The sequence below is a fragment of the Aotus nancymaae genome, unplaced genomic scaffold, assembly GCF_030222135.1.
Source record: "Aotus nancymaae isolate 86718 unplaced genomic scaffold, 86718_ANA_hifiasm-v0.15.2.pri h1tg000057l, whole genome shotgun sequence".
Classification (NCBI taxonomy): domain Eukaryota; kingdom Metazoa; phylum Chordata; class Mammalia; order Primates; family Aotidae; genus Aotus; species Aotus nancymaae.
This window is the reverse complement of record NW_026988471.1, coordinates 16,705,670-16,720,618: the sequence shown is the minus strand read 5'-3', so window position 1 is coordinate 16,720,618 and position 14,949 is coordinate 16,705,670. Positions and strand designations below refer to the sequence as shown.

At 45.9% G+C, this 14,949-nt stretch overlaps 1 protein-coding gene across 2 annotated transcripts in view; it reads right to left on the bottom strand.

Annotated features, from left to right (window-relative positions):
• Positions 1-10,649, bottom strand: part of KCNS3 (potassium voltage-gated channel modifier subfamily S member 3) — a 48,835-nt gene extending 38,186 nt beyond the window's left edge. Inside the window, exon 1 of one of the 2 annotated variants that reach the window (XM_064364256.1) lies at positions 10,451-10,649. The gene's annotated coding sequence lies outside the window, so the exon portion shown is untranslated. Of the gene's footprint in view, positions 1-9,695; positions 9,836-10,450 lie in introns of those variants that run through there. The other variant, XM_012438875.3, reaches the window with a different exon arrangement.
• Positions 10,650-14,949: the final 4,300 nt, after the last annotated feature.

Below are 14,949 nucleotides of genomic sequence, written 5' to 3'. Positions count from 1 at the left end.
AGGCCGAGGTGGGTGGATCACAGGGTCAAGAGATCGAGACCATCCTGGTCAACATGGTGAAACTCCGTCTCTCCTAAAAATACAAAAATTAGCTGGGCATGGTGGTACATGCCCATAGTCCCAGCTACTCAGGAGGCTGAGGAAGGAGAATTGTTTGAACCAGGAGGCAGATGTTGCGGTGAGCTAAGATCATGCCATTGCACTCCAGCCTGGGTAACAAGCGAAACTCTGTCTCAAAAAAAAAAAAAAAAGAAAAACAATTCTAAAATTCATATAGAACCAAAAAAGAGTCCAAATAGCCAAAGCAAGACTAACTGAAAAGAACAAATTTGGAGGCATCACACTACCTGATTTCAAACTATTCTGTAAGGCCATAGTCACCAAAACAGCATCGTACTGGCATAAAAATAAGCACATAGACCAATGGAACAGACTAGAGACCATTGGAAAAGACCCAGAAATAAACCCAAATACAGCCAACTCATCTTCAACAAAGCAAACAAAAACATAAAGTGGGGAGAGGACACCCTTTTCAACAAATGGGCTGGTATAATTGTCTAGTCACCTGTAGGAGAATGAAATTGGAACCTCAGCTCTCACCTAACACAAAAATCAACAAGATGGATTAAGGACTTAAACCTAAAACCTGAAACTATGAAAATTCTAGAAGATAACATTGGAAAAACCCTTCTAGACATTGGCTTAAGCAAGGATTTCATGACCAATAACCCAAAAGCAAATGCAATTAAAAAAAAAAAAAAGATAAATAGCTGGGACCTAATTAAACTACAGAGCTTTTGCATGGCAAAAGGAACAGTCAGCAAACAGACAACCCACAGAGCGCAAGAAAATCTTCACAATCTATGTATCTGACAAAGGACTAATATCCAGAATCTACAATTAAAATGAACTCAAACAAATCAGTAGGAAAAAAACAAAAAATCCCATCAAAAAGTGGGCTAAGGAAATGAATAGACAAGTCTCAAAAGAAGATATACAAATGGACAACAATCATATGAAAAATGCTCAACATCACTAATGATCAGGGAAATGCAAATCAAAACCACAATGTGATACCATCTTACTCCTGCAAGAATGGCCATAATCAAAAAATCAAAAAACAGTAGATGTTGGCATGCATGCAGTGAACAGGGAACATTTCTACACTACTAGTGGGAATGTATTCTAGTATAGCCACTATGGAAAACAGTGTGGAGATTCCTTAAAGAACTAAAAGTAGAACTACCATTTGATCCAGCAATTCCACTACTGGGTATCTACCCAGAGGAAAAGAAGTCATTATTAGAAAAAGATACTTGCACATGCATGTTAATAGCAGCATAGCCAGGTACAGTAGCTCACGCCTGTAATTCCAGCAGTTTGGGAGGCCAAGGCGGGTGGATTACAAGGTCAAGAGATCAAGATTATGCTGGCCAACATGGTGAAATCCTGTTTCTACTAAAAATACAAAAATTAGCTAGGCGTGGTGGCTCATACCTGTAGTCCCACCTACTAGGGAGGCTGAAGCAAGAGAATCACTTGAACACAGGAGAAGGTGTCAGTGAGCTGAGATCACACCACTGCACTCCAGCCTGGCAACAGAGTGAGACTCTGTCTCAAAAAAAAAGCAGCATAATTCACAACTGCAAAATCATGGAACCAACCCCAATGCCCATCAATCAACGAGTGGATAAAGAAACTGTGATATATATATCACATATATATATATGTGTATGTATATATACACACATATATATATGATGGATGTATATGATGATATATATGATGGATATATATTCCATCATATATATATGTGTGTATATATACACACACACATATTTCATCACACACATATATATATATGATGGAATACTATGCAGCCATAAAAATGAATGAATTAACAGTATTTGCACTGACCTAAATGAGATTGGAGACTATTATTCTAAGTGAAGTAACTCAGGAATGGAAAACCAAACATCGTATGTTCTCACTGATATGTGTGAGCTAAGCTATGAGGATGCGAAGGCATAAGAATGATACAATGTACTTTAGGGACTCCAGGGGAAGAGTGGGAGCGGGGCAAGGAATTAAAAGAGTACAAATATGGTGTAGTGTATACTGCTTGGGTGACACGTGCACCAAAATCTCACCAATCACCACTAAAGATCTTACTCATATAACCAAATACAACTTGTACCTCAGTAACTTATGGAAAAATAATAATAAAAGAAAAAATAATTTAAAAAATAAAAATTACATGAGAAGACAACACGTACTACTTTAAGTCTAGGGAGGCTGGGAGAAGAAAATTTGGTGCTCATCACCAAAAAGATGCACCATGTTGATATTCAATTTCTAATTACATCAAAAAGTCTGGGGAACCTGCTTAAAAAACAAGTTCTCAGGTTTTGCATGAACTTTCACAAGACTCCTACTTACACATCTGAGAAAAGAACCTACTTTGTAGGAGTTGTGATTTAAGGAGAAGATGAGCGGGCATGGGGACACAGATACCTTTTTACACAGTGGCAAAGGTGGATGGATGGATGGATGGATGGATGGATGGATGGATGGACAGACCGATGGACGGATACACAGATAAACACTGCTGTATGTAGTACTTTCTTTTTACCCTTTTATCCCAGAGGAGGTGAGCTCTGTCAAGGGGCTCAAGTCTGAGCCTCAGGGCTGAATCTCATCTACATATCATCTAAGCACCAAGGGAAGGAAGACCGGGGTCTTATGTCAGTGGCCTCATGAATGTACCATGCTTAGAAAACTCAGCTCTTAAAAACCCACAAAAAAACACTGCCAAGAAGGTATGATTTATTGAACTCAAAGAATAAAATAATGAAATGCCCTCGCCACAACTTCTCCTCTCAGTCCAAGTCTACAAACAACAATCTTTAACCATGAAGTTCTCCCGTCTCTTTGGCCAATTACATTTTTATCTCAAGTAAATCATAGGAAATGCTTTTCGGTTCACCATCGCATGTCCATCAGGGCTTAGAAAAGCCAATCCAGTCCATAGCAAACTAAAAGTAAAAAATACATAAGCATGCTGAAGCCCCAAACTTAGTCTGCTGGCATTCTTTTATCTCAATACTCTAATTATTTGCCAGGATTTAAGCCAGTATTCCCAAAAGAAGTCCAGAGGCAGCAAATGATTTGACTGATCTTTGGAGTAACTTTCAATTCTATGGCCCTATAACTAGGAACTGATCGCTGGATATTCTGTCTTTCCATAATGCCCCATCAGGCTATCTGTGATGTTCATTATTGATGTTTAGACCAGTATATTCTGCTAAATGTGACGTGATGGCTAATTTTGTGTTAACTTGGCTGTGTGCCCAGATATTTAGTCAAACATTATTCTGGGTGTTTCTGTGAGGGTATTTTGGAAGAGACTGGCATAGAAATTGGTAGACTTTGAGTAAAACACACTGCCCTCTATAATGTTGGTAGGCTTCATCAAGTCAGTTGAAAGCCTGAACAGAAGAAAAAGCCTGGCCTCCCTCGAACAGGAAAGAATTTTCCAGCAGCCTGCCTTCGGACTTCATTGTAACATCAGCTCTTCCAGGCTGTATAGCAACTGCCTCCAAACTTGAAGAGGAGTGTTGGCTCTCCTAGGTTTCCAGCCTGCTGGCCCACCATGCAAGTTTTAGACTTACCAGTCTCCATAATTGTGTGATCCAATTTCTTATAATAAATCTCTTTTTACATGTATGTACATCCTCTTGGTTCTGCTTGCCTGGAAAACCCTAATACAAATGGGTTCTCAGAAAACAGACCAGATGTACCTCTCTTATCATCTTTTTAACAGCTATCACTGCTCATTCCTGCCAGAGGATGTGTCTCATGCAATGAAAAAGACCAGGTAAGGAGAGGTCCCACTAAAACACAAGAAAGCGGCTCATAACCATCCCCAGGGCTCTATCGGTCCTTACCCCATCTACATTGGAAGGGTTACTATGTCCTTACCACCAGACTTTATTATTGGTGTCTGTCCATTTAAGCTAATTTGAAAGCAGCTTATCCATGATCATCAATGAGCAAATGCTTAGAATCCTACCACAAATGTTCCTACATGCCCATTCATAGTTCTGCCAATTCAATTTTTAAAAATTAACCCATATTAACACATATAAATAACACTATTAAAGAACATTGCAGGAAGACTGCATTTTTTAAAAAATTATAAAATCACCAGGGAGTGGAAAAAAAAAACATACACACAAAGGGAAGTACAAGCGCTATGTTCAGCTACCCAAATTTGGAGACAGAGCCAAAGCTAGGATTCAAATGTCTAATCTTCTAGAAGCACTCAAAGTGATATGCTTAAAGTTACCTAGATTTCAAGATTGAGCCAGAGCTAGGATTCAAATGTCTAATCTTCTAGAAGTGCTTTAACTCTACACACAGAGATACAAATGTGTTAATTTACCAAGGAGCTGGACTTACATCCCTAACCTCAGCCAAGGTCGCCTTCCACATAGACACAAACCTGCCCCCACACGCATCCTGTCTCTCTGCTCCCTTTCACGAGCTATATGTGTATGGTCTGCACTTCCTCACCTCCATTCATTTTTCAACCCAGTCCAATCTCGCTTTAGGCCCCACTTCTGCAGCACACCTCCAAACGAGGCTCCTAATTCCCAGGCTTGCACCTCTCCAGTCTATTCTCCTATCTGTTCTTCACAGCCTTCCCAAGCGACCTTGTATAAATTTAAATTGGCTTGTGACACTTACCTGCTGCAAATCCATTTTCCACAGCCCTCAGAATAAACCATAAGACCCTGAACTTGACCTAAAGGGCACAACATGATCTGACTCCCGCCCTCTTCTACAACCTCCTGCCAGCCATCCCCACCTTTGTTCTCTTGAAGTTCCTGAATAGAACAAAAAGATGCTCAATGCTTATTGCTGCCTTAGAATCCTTAGCCTGGAATTCTCTCCCCCACTGTTCACTTAATGGACTCCTTTTATCGCTCAAAATGAAATATCTCTTCCCCAGAAAGGTCTTCCCTGACCCTCTCATCTGAACTATGCCTCCCTACCCTTGTTACCCTCTCCCATGATGTCCTTTAGAATACTTAACCACCACTTAAATTTTGCATTGGTTTGTTTCATGTCTGTCTCCCTCCCACTTCTCACCCCCACTGTTTCCTTTACCACAGTATACCCAGTACCTACCATAGTACATAACATCAGGTAAGTACTCGAATACTTGCTGAATGAATATACGTACATATTTGAATATATAATGAGAATACTTATATGTGACTGTAAGTTAATCATTATGTCACCTTTGATGAACATCTGGTAAGCGCTCAGACGACTGATCAGTAGGATAGTCAGCAAGATACTTCATTCATTTGGGACTTCAGCAAACGCACTGAAGCAGCTGCTGTCAACATTAACTGCTTAACTGTAACATTATTGGCTAAAAGCAGATCTTATGCCTTTATCATTCAATGCTTGTGCGATTGAAGACAATATTTATATAGTATCTCCTCAAAGCAAGTCATAGTGCAAGGCTCTGCAGGTTTCCAAAGAGAATGAGACCTCTTGCCCACAAGAAAACTACCACAACCTAGTCTAGTAACTATTTTTAACTTATTGAAGAGTTCACTTTTATAATGTGCACATTTTGATCCTCTTAACAACGGTTAAAAAAGTATAATGTGCAGGTATGCTAAAAAGTTTCAAAAGGTGATCTAGAGAAATGATAAAGAAAAACAGGGACGAAAATTCTAAATCAGCTTCTACATCTTATTGTACATTTTAAGCCTTGTTATTATGTTCATGATAACCGAGTATTCACTCCAGGCTTCACACAGAAGCAGGCCTCTGAAAAAATAAAACAACACTCTTTCTCCCCCTTCCCCGCCTCCACTAAGCACCCTGGGTAGTCAAGACCAGCAATCAAAGGCCAGGTCCAGGATGAAATTCAAACTCAGCCCTCTACTCCCCAAGGACTCTCAATAGCTCACTGCCCTCCTGTTCTGCTCTCTAGCTCCAGACAGACGTGAAGCAGAAAGATGCTGGACTTGAAGTCGGATGACCCATGACTGTGTCCAAGTTCAAGGCTTACTTTGCCTAAGTTTCTTCATCAGCAATATGGGCTTCCTCACCTCTGTCCCATCTATAGCTTATAACTCGCAGTTGCTCTGAGGACTGAAATGAGATATCCCATGCAAAAGTTTCTACAAACCATAATAGGTTATACAAATGTGACCGAGTTATTGTGATTTTTATCAGGACTTCAATATTTAGCATCTTGTCTTGTTCCATCTTGTCTCATTGATCTGGAGTCTCCAGATTCACTACAAGTTCAAGCTCAAAGGCCATGTCATAGATTCTGCCTACCTTCAATGTCTGTAGTACTGGGCACTTAGCACCCATACGATAAGTACTCATGAATTGGTCACTGCTTGGTGTACTTCACAACTTTGAGTCAGAGTGCAGAGTGTTCTGTGATTTTTCTGAATTTCTTATATTGATAAACACATTTTCTGAAAATCACCATGTTTGCCTGGCCCATGATCCTTATGGTTTATCTTCCTTTTTTCCTAACCAGTTGGGCAGAATTCCATTGAAAAGCAGACTATTTTGGCAAAGGCAAAAATAATATTTTGCTAATGCAGTCTTTAAAATTCCTTTTAAGGCTGAGACATGGGACCTAAAAGTCACTTGATAACTGCAAGCCCTCTCTGTCCCTCTTCAATAAACCTCGTCTGAGATCCCACTAAGAATAGGGTACCATGTTGGAACTGCAGGAATGGGGAAGACTGAATCTCACAGTGACTCTGCAGTGAGACTGCCAGGGATAGAAAGAGTCCTAGCTTCATCTTTTCCTAGCTGGGTGACCTCGTACAAGTTACTCAGTTTGTCTCTCTTTCTTCCTCTAAAATAGGGTAATAATAGAACCTATCATCCTAAGACTGTCATTAGGATGAAATCAGTTAATACATGTAAAAGCTTTTAGCTCTTAGTGCCTAGTACAGGGTAATAATAAATATTAGAGATCTAGATCAGTGTAGCTCAACAGACCAAGACCTAGATTAGCAAAGTGACATGTCAAGTCAAGGAGCCATAAAGAAATAGATATCAGAGGTGCAAGCCAGGTCCCCACATCCTAGTCTGTTCTCTATTAAGTTTCTAGGTGGGTATTTAACACAGGTGGCACTCTGGAAGATCCACTTTCCTGACACCTGACAAGCAGAGTCAACAAACACACCCAACTTCTCCTCTGCTTCATCCTACCCTGCAGATCTGTCCTTCCTGCTAGCGGGACCCCAGGCCCACCATTTCCCATTCGCCTCCTATCTGACTCAACATGCACCTAGGGGGCTCCATCTACTGCTGGCTCCCACAGCAATACTGCAGTGAAGAAGGCAAGTATCACTACCTCATGCAGTTATTATGAGGATTAAATGAGATAATGCCTGGAAAAGTGCCTAGCAGAGTATTTGATATATAGTATGCAGCCAATAAAAGTTATCTATTAAAAAATAAAAGAAGGAAAAGGAGGAGGAAAACCCTGTGATGCCTGCTCTCTCAAAGCTGACACACATTCCAAATGCCAGACACAGCGCAGATTGAGATGTGTGGTAGAACAGAGGGATGCACGTCTGTGACAAATTACAGTGAAGGGCAAAACCCACTGAAGACAGGAGGGGACTGCAGTTCTCACTCTTCCCCTTCCTTCTTAAAAGAAGATCATGATGCTCAGTTGGTGCCTTGCTAGCATACTCAAGCTCCAGAGCTTTGGGTTTTTAATATTATAATATTGTGGAACAGAGCAAAGACTGCTTCTGACCTCCCAATTTGCCCTCATATGCTTGACCAGCAAACACTTAGCGTGGCTGCATTTGTCAATGGCTCTATTCAGGCAATAATGGCTCAGACAAAAGATTCAATTAAAACAGATCCCACAAGTCTCCTTAGTATATTCACAACATGCTTTGGATTCGGAGTTCTATGGCACTTCCATATGACCTTTTCTGTATCCCATTTTTGACAATTCCTAGTTTGGAAATGACAAACATAATATCAGAACAAGAGAAGAAAGGAAGCTGGTGAGAAATAAAGAACAGACTAGACTGGGTGCAAAAATCACATCATCCGTTTACTGTCTATCCCAGAGTGCATCCTGGGGCCCGGCCCACGCGGGCTAGTTGTAAATGCATACTGAACGAGTCAATCTCAAGAAGGTCACAACTCAGGTAAGAAGTGGAGCCTACACATTACACCTAGTTCAACTAGAGAATCAAAGCCACCTCTCTGGCTCCAGATATGCAGGAAGGACAAAGCATGAGGGTATATGCCTTCAGCAAGGGGACAGGTGCTTGGGAAAATGCTTGCTTCCTGTTTACCTGGGCAGGTATTTGCAAATAGTCTAAGGAGGGGGGCAGCTAGGAGTGACTTACACAGTTCTAAGTGAATGATTATGCAAATCTCTTCAGCAAATACAGGGAAAGAAACGGGAAAGTCTTCTGAACTGGTTTTCCTCACCTAACCCAGTATTTTCAGAGGAAACAGTGAAAGACAAAAAACCCGAGGGCTCTGGGCCAACCGCAAAGCTACTCTCCAGGAGGAACGTAAGGAACACCTACCTCCCCTCCCCCCACTTCACGCTTGGGCACCAAACCAGGGCCCCTGGGTCATTTTGGCAGGTGGAGGTAGCTCTTTGCTGTCCTCTGCCTCTCCCGCGAGCCACCCGAGTGAAGCTTTCGGCTAGGTCTCTCCAGACAAAACCAGAGGGAGATATCAAGGATGCAAAAGGTGCTCCTTTCTCCAAACGGATTAGAAGGGACAGAGCGGGGTGGGGGGTGGGGGGGTGCAGGACAAGCCCTGCAATGCGAAAGGCGCCCAGCCAGGCTTGCCGCGGCCCCTGCCGGCAAGACTGACTCGCTTGCTAGCCCAGGCGCCTCAGGAGGTCGGGCAGCCACCCTGAAGGGCGCGGAAAAGAGGAGTTCCTGACCCCGGGGCACCCATCCCTACCACTGCCACTGATCCCAACGCGGAGTCCGCAAGTGACTCCACACCTGCGCTGCAAGCCCCACGCGTCCTCACCCAGGGCGCAGCGCTGCACAAGGGCAAGGGCCCTGGGTTCGCTCTTCCCTGCAACTGTCGCGGGGCGCCTTGCACAGCTGCAGGGCATAAGGGAGGGGAGGAATGACAGAGAAGAAGGCGGAGCAGACGGCCCGGGAAGCATTTACAAGCGCCTCCTCTCGAGGAAGGGAAGGAACGGCTTCCCGGCCAAGGAAACGCCCCGGGGATGCCCCTGTGCCAGGTGCCGCCTTTCCCCGGCTCTTCATTCTCCCGCCTCCAGGTGGTCCTCCCCACGACCACAGCCGACCCCACGCCCCGAAAGCTGATCCTAAATACCTTCCCCGCGGCTTTCAAAGGAAACCAGGCACCGCTTCAGCTGCCAGCAGCTCACGCAACAGGCGGAGCCTTAGGGCTCCAGCGACGGCTGGCTCTGGGGACAGGAGGATGCGGGCGCCGGGAGCCAGGCGCACAGCAGGACGGAAAGTGCCCTGCGGTCGTAGACCCTTGGGGTCCTGCAGTCGCGACCTGGACCACAGGGGACTGGGGCAGCAAAAGGTGGGAGAAGGTGCGGTAAAGTTGCAGGGTCGCCCGGAGAAGTCTCCGGAGCGCGCGGGGAGGTGGGGACGCCAGCCAGGTACCTGCAGGAGTCCGGGCGCATCCGGCTCGCTCCGCTCTGCGACGCCGCCCGCCCGCGCTGCAGGGATCAGGCCTCGCGGCGCGGCCCCGCGCCTGCCGCCGCGGCGGCGAGGAGTGCGGGGTGGCCCGCGGCGGCCGGTCTGTCCGTCGGTCCCGCCCCGCTGGAGCGCGGCTCCCAGGAGCTGCCGGCGGGGCGGAGCGGGGCGGGGCGGGGCCCGCCGCTCTGCCGCCGCCCCATTGGTCCCAGCTCCGCCAGCCCCTCGCTTCGGGCCCGCAGCCGGGCGCCCTGGGCCGAGAGCACGGGCGGGCGAAGACTACCGGGCTCCCACCGCGAGACAGGCGGACAGACGGATGGACCGAGACCCGGCCCTGCCGGCAGCGCGCCCCCTCCCAGGCCCAAGTGCAGAGTCACCCCGGAGCGGCCGGCGCGGTCCGGGTGGGAGCAGGAGCGCGCCCCGCGCCTCCCACCTGCGCGCCCTCCTGGGCCGGAAGCGCAGTGGCCGGGCGGGAAAAGGATGACCTCCCCCGCGGCCCCGGCGGCTGGGGCGACCGCCTCTCCAAAGTCGCGGCCCAAGCGACACTTTACTAATTTTCCTGGATTTTCTCAGGAAGTCGCGAGGCCCAAACTTGTTTTAAAACAAAGTGCGAAGGAGAATACATATAGCTCCAGTTCCTGCCAATGTTTGCCACCGGTCCCGCTGCCTGAAGACTCACGCACGGTGCAGAACAAGATGCTTTGTCTCATTGCTCGACTCACCGAGTCAGAAGAGGTGGCTGGACATTTGCACCAAGCAGATGCGCCTCAAAGGTAGAAGAGGAACCAGTCGGGTCCCCTTTCCGAAGGACGAATGCAAGAGGCAGTCAGGGGGCGATGCCTTCAGCCGAGGTTGAGAACAAACCAGGACCTTGGCGAGGACAGCGTGTTGTCCAGAAGGCATCGCTGGCCCCGCTGCACTGAGCGAGAACGCTCAGTCAACAGCCGGGAGGAGAAATGGGACGCTCGGGGACCCACCCCCGCGCTCCCCCTCCCTCCCCCAAACTGCAGATTTTTAAGTTGTGCAGACATACAATAATTCCTCAGTGCCAGCTGCTCCAAGCTAAGGCGCCCAGTGTTCCCTGGGTTCCCACCCGCAGCATGCGTTCTGCCAGCTGCCCCCAAGCCAGCACCCGCTGACCACTCACCTCAGGCAGGATCCTAGGGAGACCACGCAGATTCAAGCTCTAGGCCTTGAGCCAATCCCTGAGGAGGGAATGGGGGCAAAGAGATGGTGAAAAACACTTTCCTAAACTTCTTGAATACCCTGTGTTATCTGTGGGTTTTCTAATTGTTCTTTACTTAATCAAAAGTGCACGTTGGAAATCAGAAAAAGGGAGCAATGCTCACAGTATCTTGTGGATTTCAAAGAGGAGGTTTTCCTTTTAAAGGGAGTTTTGGCCCAGAGAAGACGATAACAGCAGACAGGAAGGGTAGAGGAAAAGCTAAAGCCTAAGGTGGTCTTCCCCCTGAGACCTGGAGCTCACCAAGCTCCAACAATTTCATTTGGCTTCTGGAAAGCAAAGTACAAATGAATGTGTCTGAAGAGCAGTTTTGAGCCCTTTGTCCCTAACTCCATTGTTCTCTGGTTCCTCCAGTCTTGTCTTCTCTCCTGTGGAAGACAAAGCATCGGTCTACACTGCTATTTACAAGCCCCTGACGAAGGTAATTTTCTTACACGGTTCATCATCTTTAGCATAAGATCTAAGATTGTTCTAAAAATATATTTACATTTTATCAACACCTTAGAAGAATGCTCCCAGATCTCTCCTAGCAGTTAGCTATTTAATCATTTTTAAATCTCTAAGTTTATCCAAAAAGTCCAGCATGGTTTACTTGAGAAGGAAATATGTTCAGAATCTCTAAGCACTGAAGAAGTCATCTGCACTGCAGAAGAGTTGGCAGGGAGGTCCTTCTCCCGGAGTCTGGACAGCAGATGCAAGCAGGCAGGAAGGCACACACAGTGGGAATCAGGAAGGGTCCCTGTGCACCTTCAGGAGCTGAGGACAAAAGAGGTGGGCCTCCATGGTGGGCATGTAGGAGTGGGCACAGAGAAGGGGCACAGATCTGAGAGGCAGAAAAATAGACGGGAATTCTCACCCTGCTGAGCCCTGCAGGGACCCACTTCATCATTTAGCCCTGGTTTTATCATCTGTAGGGAAAGTTCCTCTCTCACAGGGTGATCATGTGAAGCCAATGAAATAACAGGACTGCATTAGATGACCCATGAGGCAGGTCTGCTCCCCAAAAGTTTACTCTTGAATGTTGACACCAAGGTTGAGGTAGGCAAAGTGGTAAATTCTGTTTCTCTCTCTCTCTCTCTCTCTCTCTCTCTCTCTCTCTCTCTCTCACACACACACACACACACACACACACACACACACACACAGAGTATGCAGCCCCTTCCCCAACCTCAGTCTCCATTATCAGGGGCATGCTGTGACCTAATTGCCTCTTTTTCCCTACTGCCCCATCTCCTGCCCAGTCTTTATGCCTGGTGATATGATATTCCATTCCATCTTAATTAACTGTGCCTGTAGGAAAGCATCTGGATATGCCATGCATTAATCTATGAGGGGTCAATCATTGAATCATCAGCTGACAATAGTGCTCACTCCTCCGTGGTTTCAGGATTCCTGGAGTGGATGGAGACACATCCCACCAATGTGGGATGCATTCAGTCATCTTCCGGGCCTCCTATGAAGGTCCCCCGTCTTACCCACCTATCACACATTTTTGTCTTCCCTTCCCTCCCTCCATCCAAACCTGTCCCTGACTTTTTATTCTCACTAAAGTCCAAATGACAGAAATCCAGCTGGATTAGTACTTACCTTAGCCCTGAAGGAAAGGCAAATACTCATTAGCTTCTTAAATTGGAACAGGTCTGCAGGTGAAAATGAAGATGTGCTCATCTCTGGCAGGAGGGTCACGAGTGAGGGGTCCAGTCATAATGGGCAGCGTTTATTTGCTGGGTGCCTCTCACTTGCCACTTTCTACCCAGCCACCTGAATATCACTCCAGCCAGTCTGAGCACATGAAACACCTGTAGCTCCCCAAACCCACCATGACTCCCTGAACTCACAGCAGTGCTTCCTCTGATGAGAACACAGTTCCCCACCACCAAGCTATGCTTTGCCCAACAGACCCCTTCTCCCTTAGGACGAGATTCAGTGAATAATCACATCATAATCATGACTCTCTGGGAAGCCAGCTCTCTTAACCTAGGCTATGTGTCTCCTCTCCACACTCCCTCAGCACCATTTGTCTCCCTCTTCCATAGCATCTACAATATGAGATTTTAACTGTTTATCTTCCACTAGACAATGTGCTCCTTGAAGACTGAATTTCCAGGACATTTTGTGAGATCTGCAGGTTTGTGAAGTGAGTTACTGATTGCTCTGGCATTGGGCTGCCCAGTTCCATCTGCTCCTGGTCGAAACCTAAATCCTTTATGTTTATGCTACTTTTTGCCGAGTAAAAACAAAACATGTAAACCACCATATCACTGTCTTTGCTTGGCTGCCAGGAAGCTCAGAATTAAATTTACATTAAATTAAATTTAGTTCTCAATCAGCTAGAATGCTTTTATTTCAGATTATTGCTACAAAGATCATGCTCTTTTCACAAAATTATTGTATGCTTACTCTAACTGCCCTTTGGTATTATTTTTATATCAAAAGGTTTTTAGGGCCGGGTGCAGTGGCTCACATCTGTAATTCTAGCACTTTGGGAGGCCAAGGCGGGTGGATTGCTTGAGTCCAGGAGTTCAAGACCAGCCTTGGCAGTATGTCAAAACTCCATCTCTATAACAAATACAAAAATTAGCCAGGCATGGTGGTGAATGCCTGTAGCCCCAGCTAGTTGGGAGGCTGAGGAAGGAGGATTATTTGAGCCTGAGATGTAGAGGTTGCAGTGAGCCAAGATGGTGCCATTGCCCTCCAGCCTAGGTGACAGAGTGAGACCCTGTCTCAAAAAATATATATATATATATATATATATATATATATATATATATATATATCTCCTTAAATCTTTATGATCTTCAAGTCCGAAGACTTGAATTCTGATTCACCTCTGTCCCTGATTAGCTCAGTGATATTTCCTCTCAGGCACTCCATTTGGGTTGGGACTATATGATCTTTAAGGTCCTTGCCAACTCTAAAAGCTTTATGTTTCTATAGATAAAAGGAGACACTTTATAAATTATTAAAGAAAGAAAAACCCTGTGACAGGCTATGTCTCCAGACACAAAGGAACACTGTCCTCAGGTACTCAGAGTCACCCTCTGAAAGCCCTTGAGCATTGTCCAAGGTGAGTGTCACAGAACACCTGTGCCTGGTCTAGGCACAGAAAGGAAAGTGTCTACTCCATCACACTGGGAGGTCCTCATAACACACTAGCATAGGAAAGGCTCTGTCTGAGAAGTTAGGGCATAAAAATACCTCAAGGGATGGTCTTCCAGATTGCTCATACTCTGGTCAAAACTTGATTTTTTACCACATTTCAAGCTCTTCACACCTTTCTCTCTGCCTTACTCATTCCCCACCACCTCCCCTCCCCTCGGCACTTTCCTCACATTCCAGCCCGACAGAAGTGGCCCATCTCTCCTCTGTGCTCACTGCATGCCATCTGAGCCTTGCCTTGCTGGTGCCTCATTCCTACAGTGCTGCTTTATCCACCTGGAAAATAGGATCCAGTACATGTCACCCATTCTATGAGATTTTCTCTGCCTCACAAAGTAAATATAGTTACTTGCTCTACTGGGTCCTATTATACTTTGTACAAAGCTCCAGTTACAGTTAGACTTCTGTACTATCATTCATTGTCTGCATGGATTAAACTGTGAGCTCCTTGAGGGCAGGAACTAAGTGGTGTTATTCATCTGAATGTCTTCAGAGCACATTATAGATGCTCAGCAAATGCTTTAAGAAATAAAGGTGGCCAGGCGTGGTGGTTCCCGCCTGTAATCCCAGCACTTTAAGAGGCCAAGGCGGGTGGATCACTTGAGGTCAGGAGTTCAAGACCAGACTGGCCAACATGGTGAAACACCATCATTCTAAAAATACAAATACTAGCCGGGTGCAGTGGTGGGCACCTGTAGTTCCAGCTACTCAGGAGGCTGAGGCACAAGAATTGCTTGAACTTGGAAGGCTGAGGTTGCAGTGGGCCAAGATTGCACCACTGCACTCCAGCCTGGGTGACAGAGTAAGACTCCATATCAA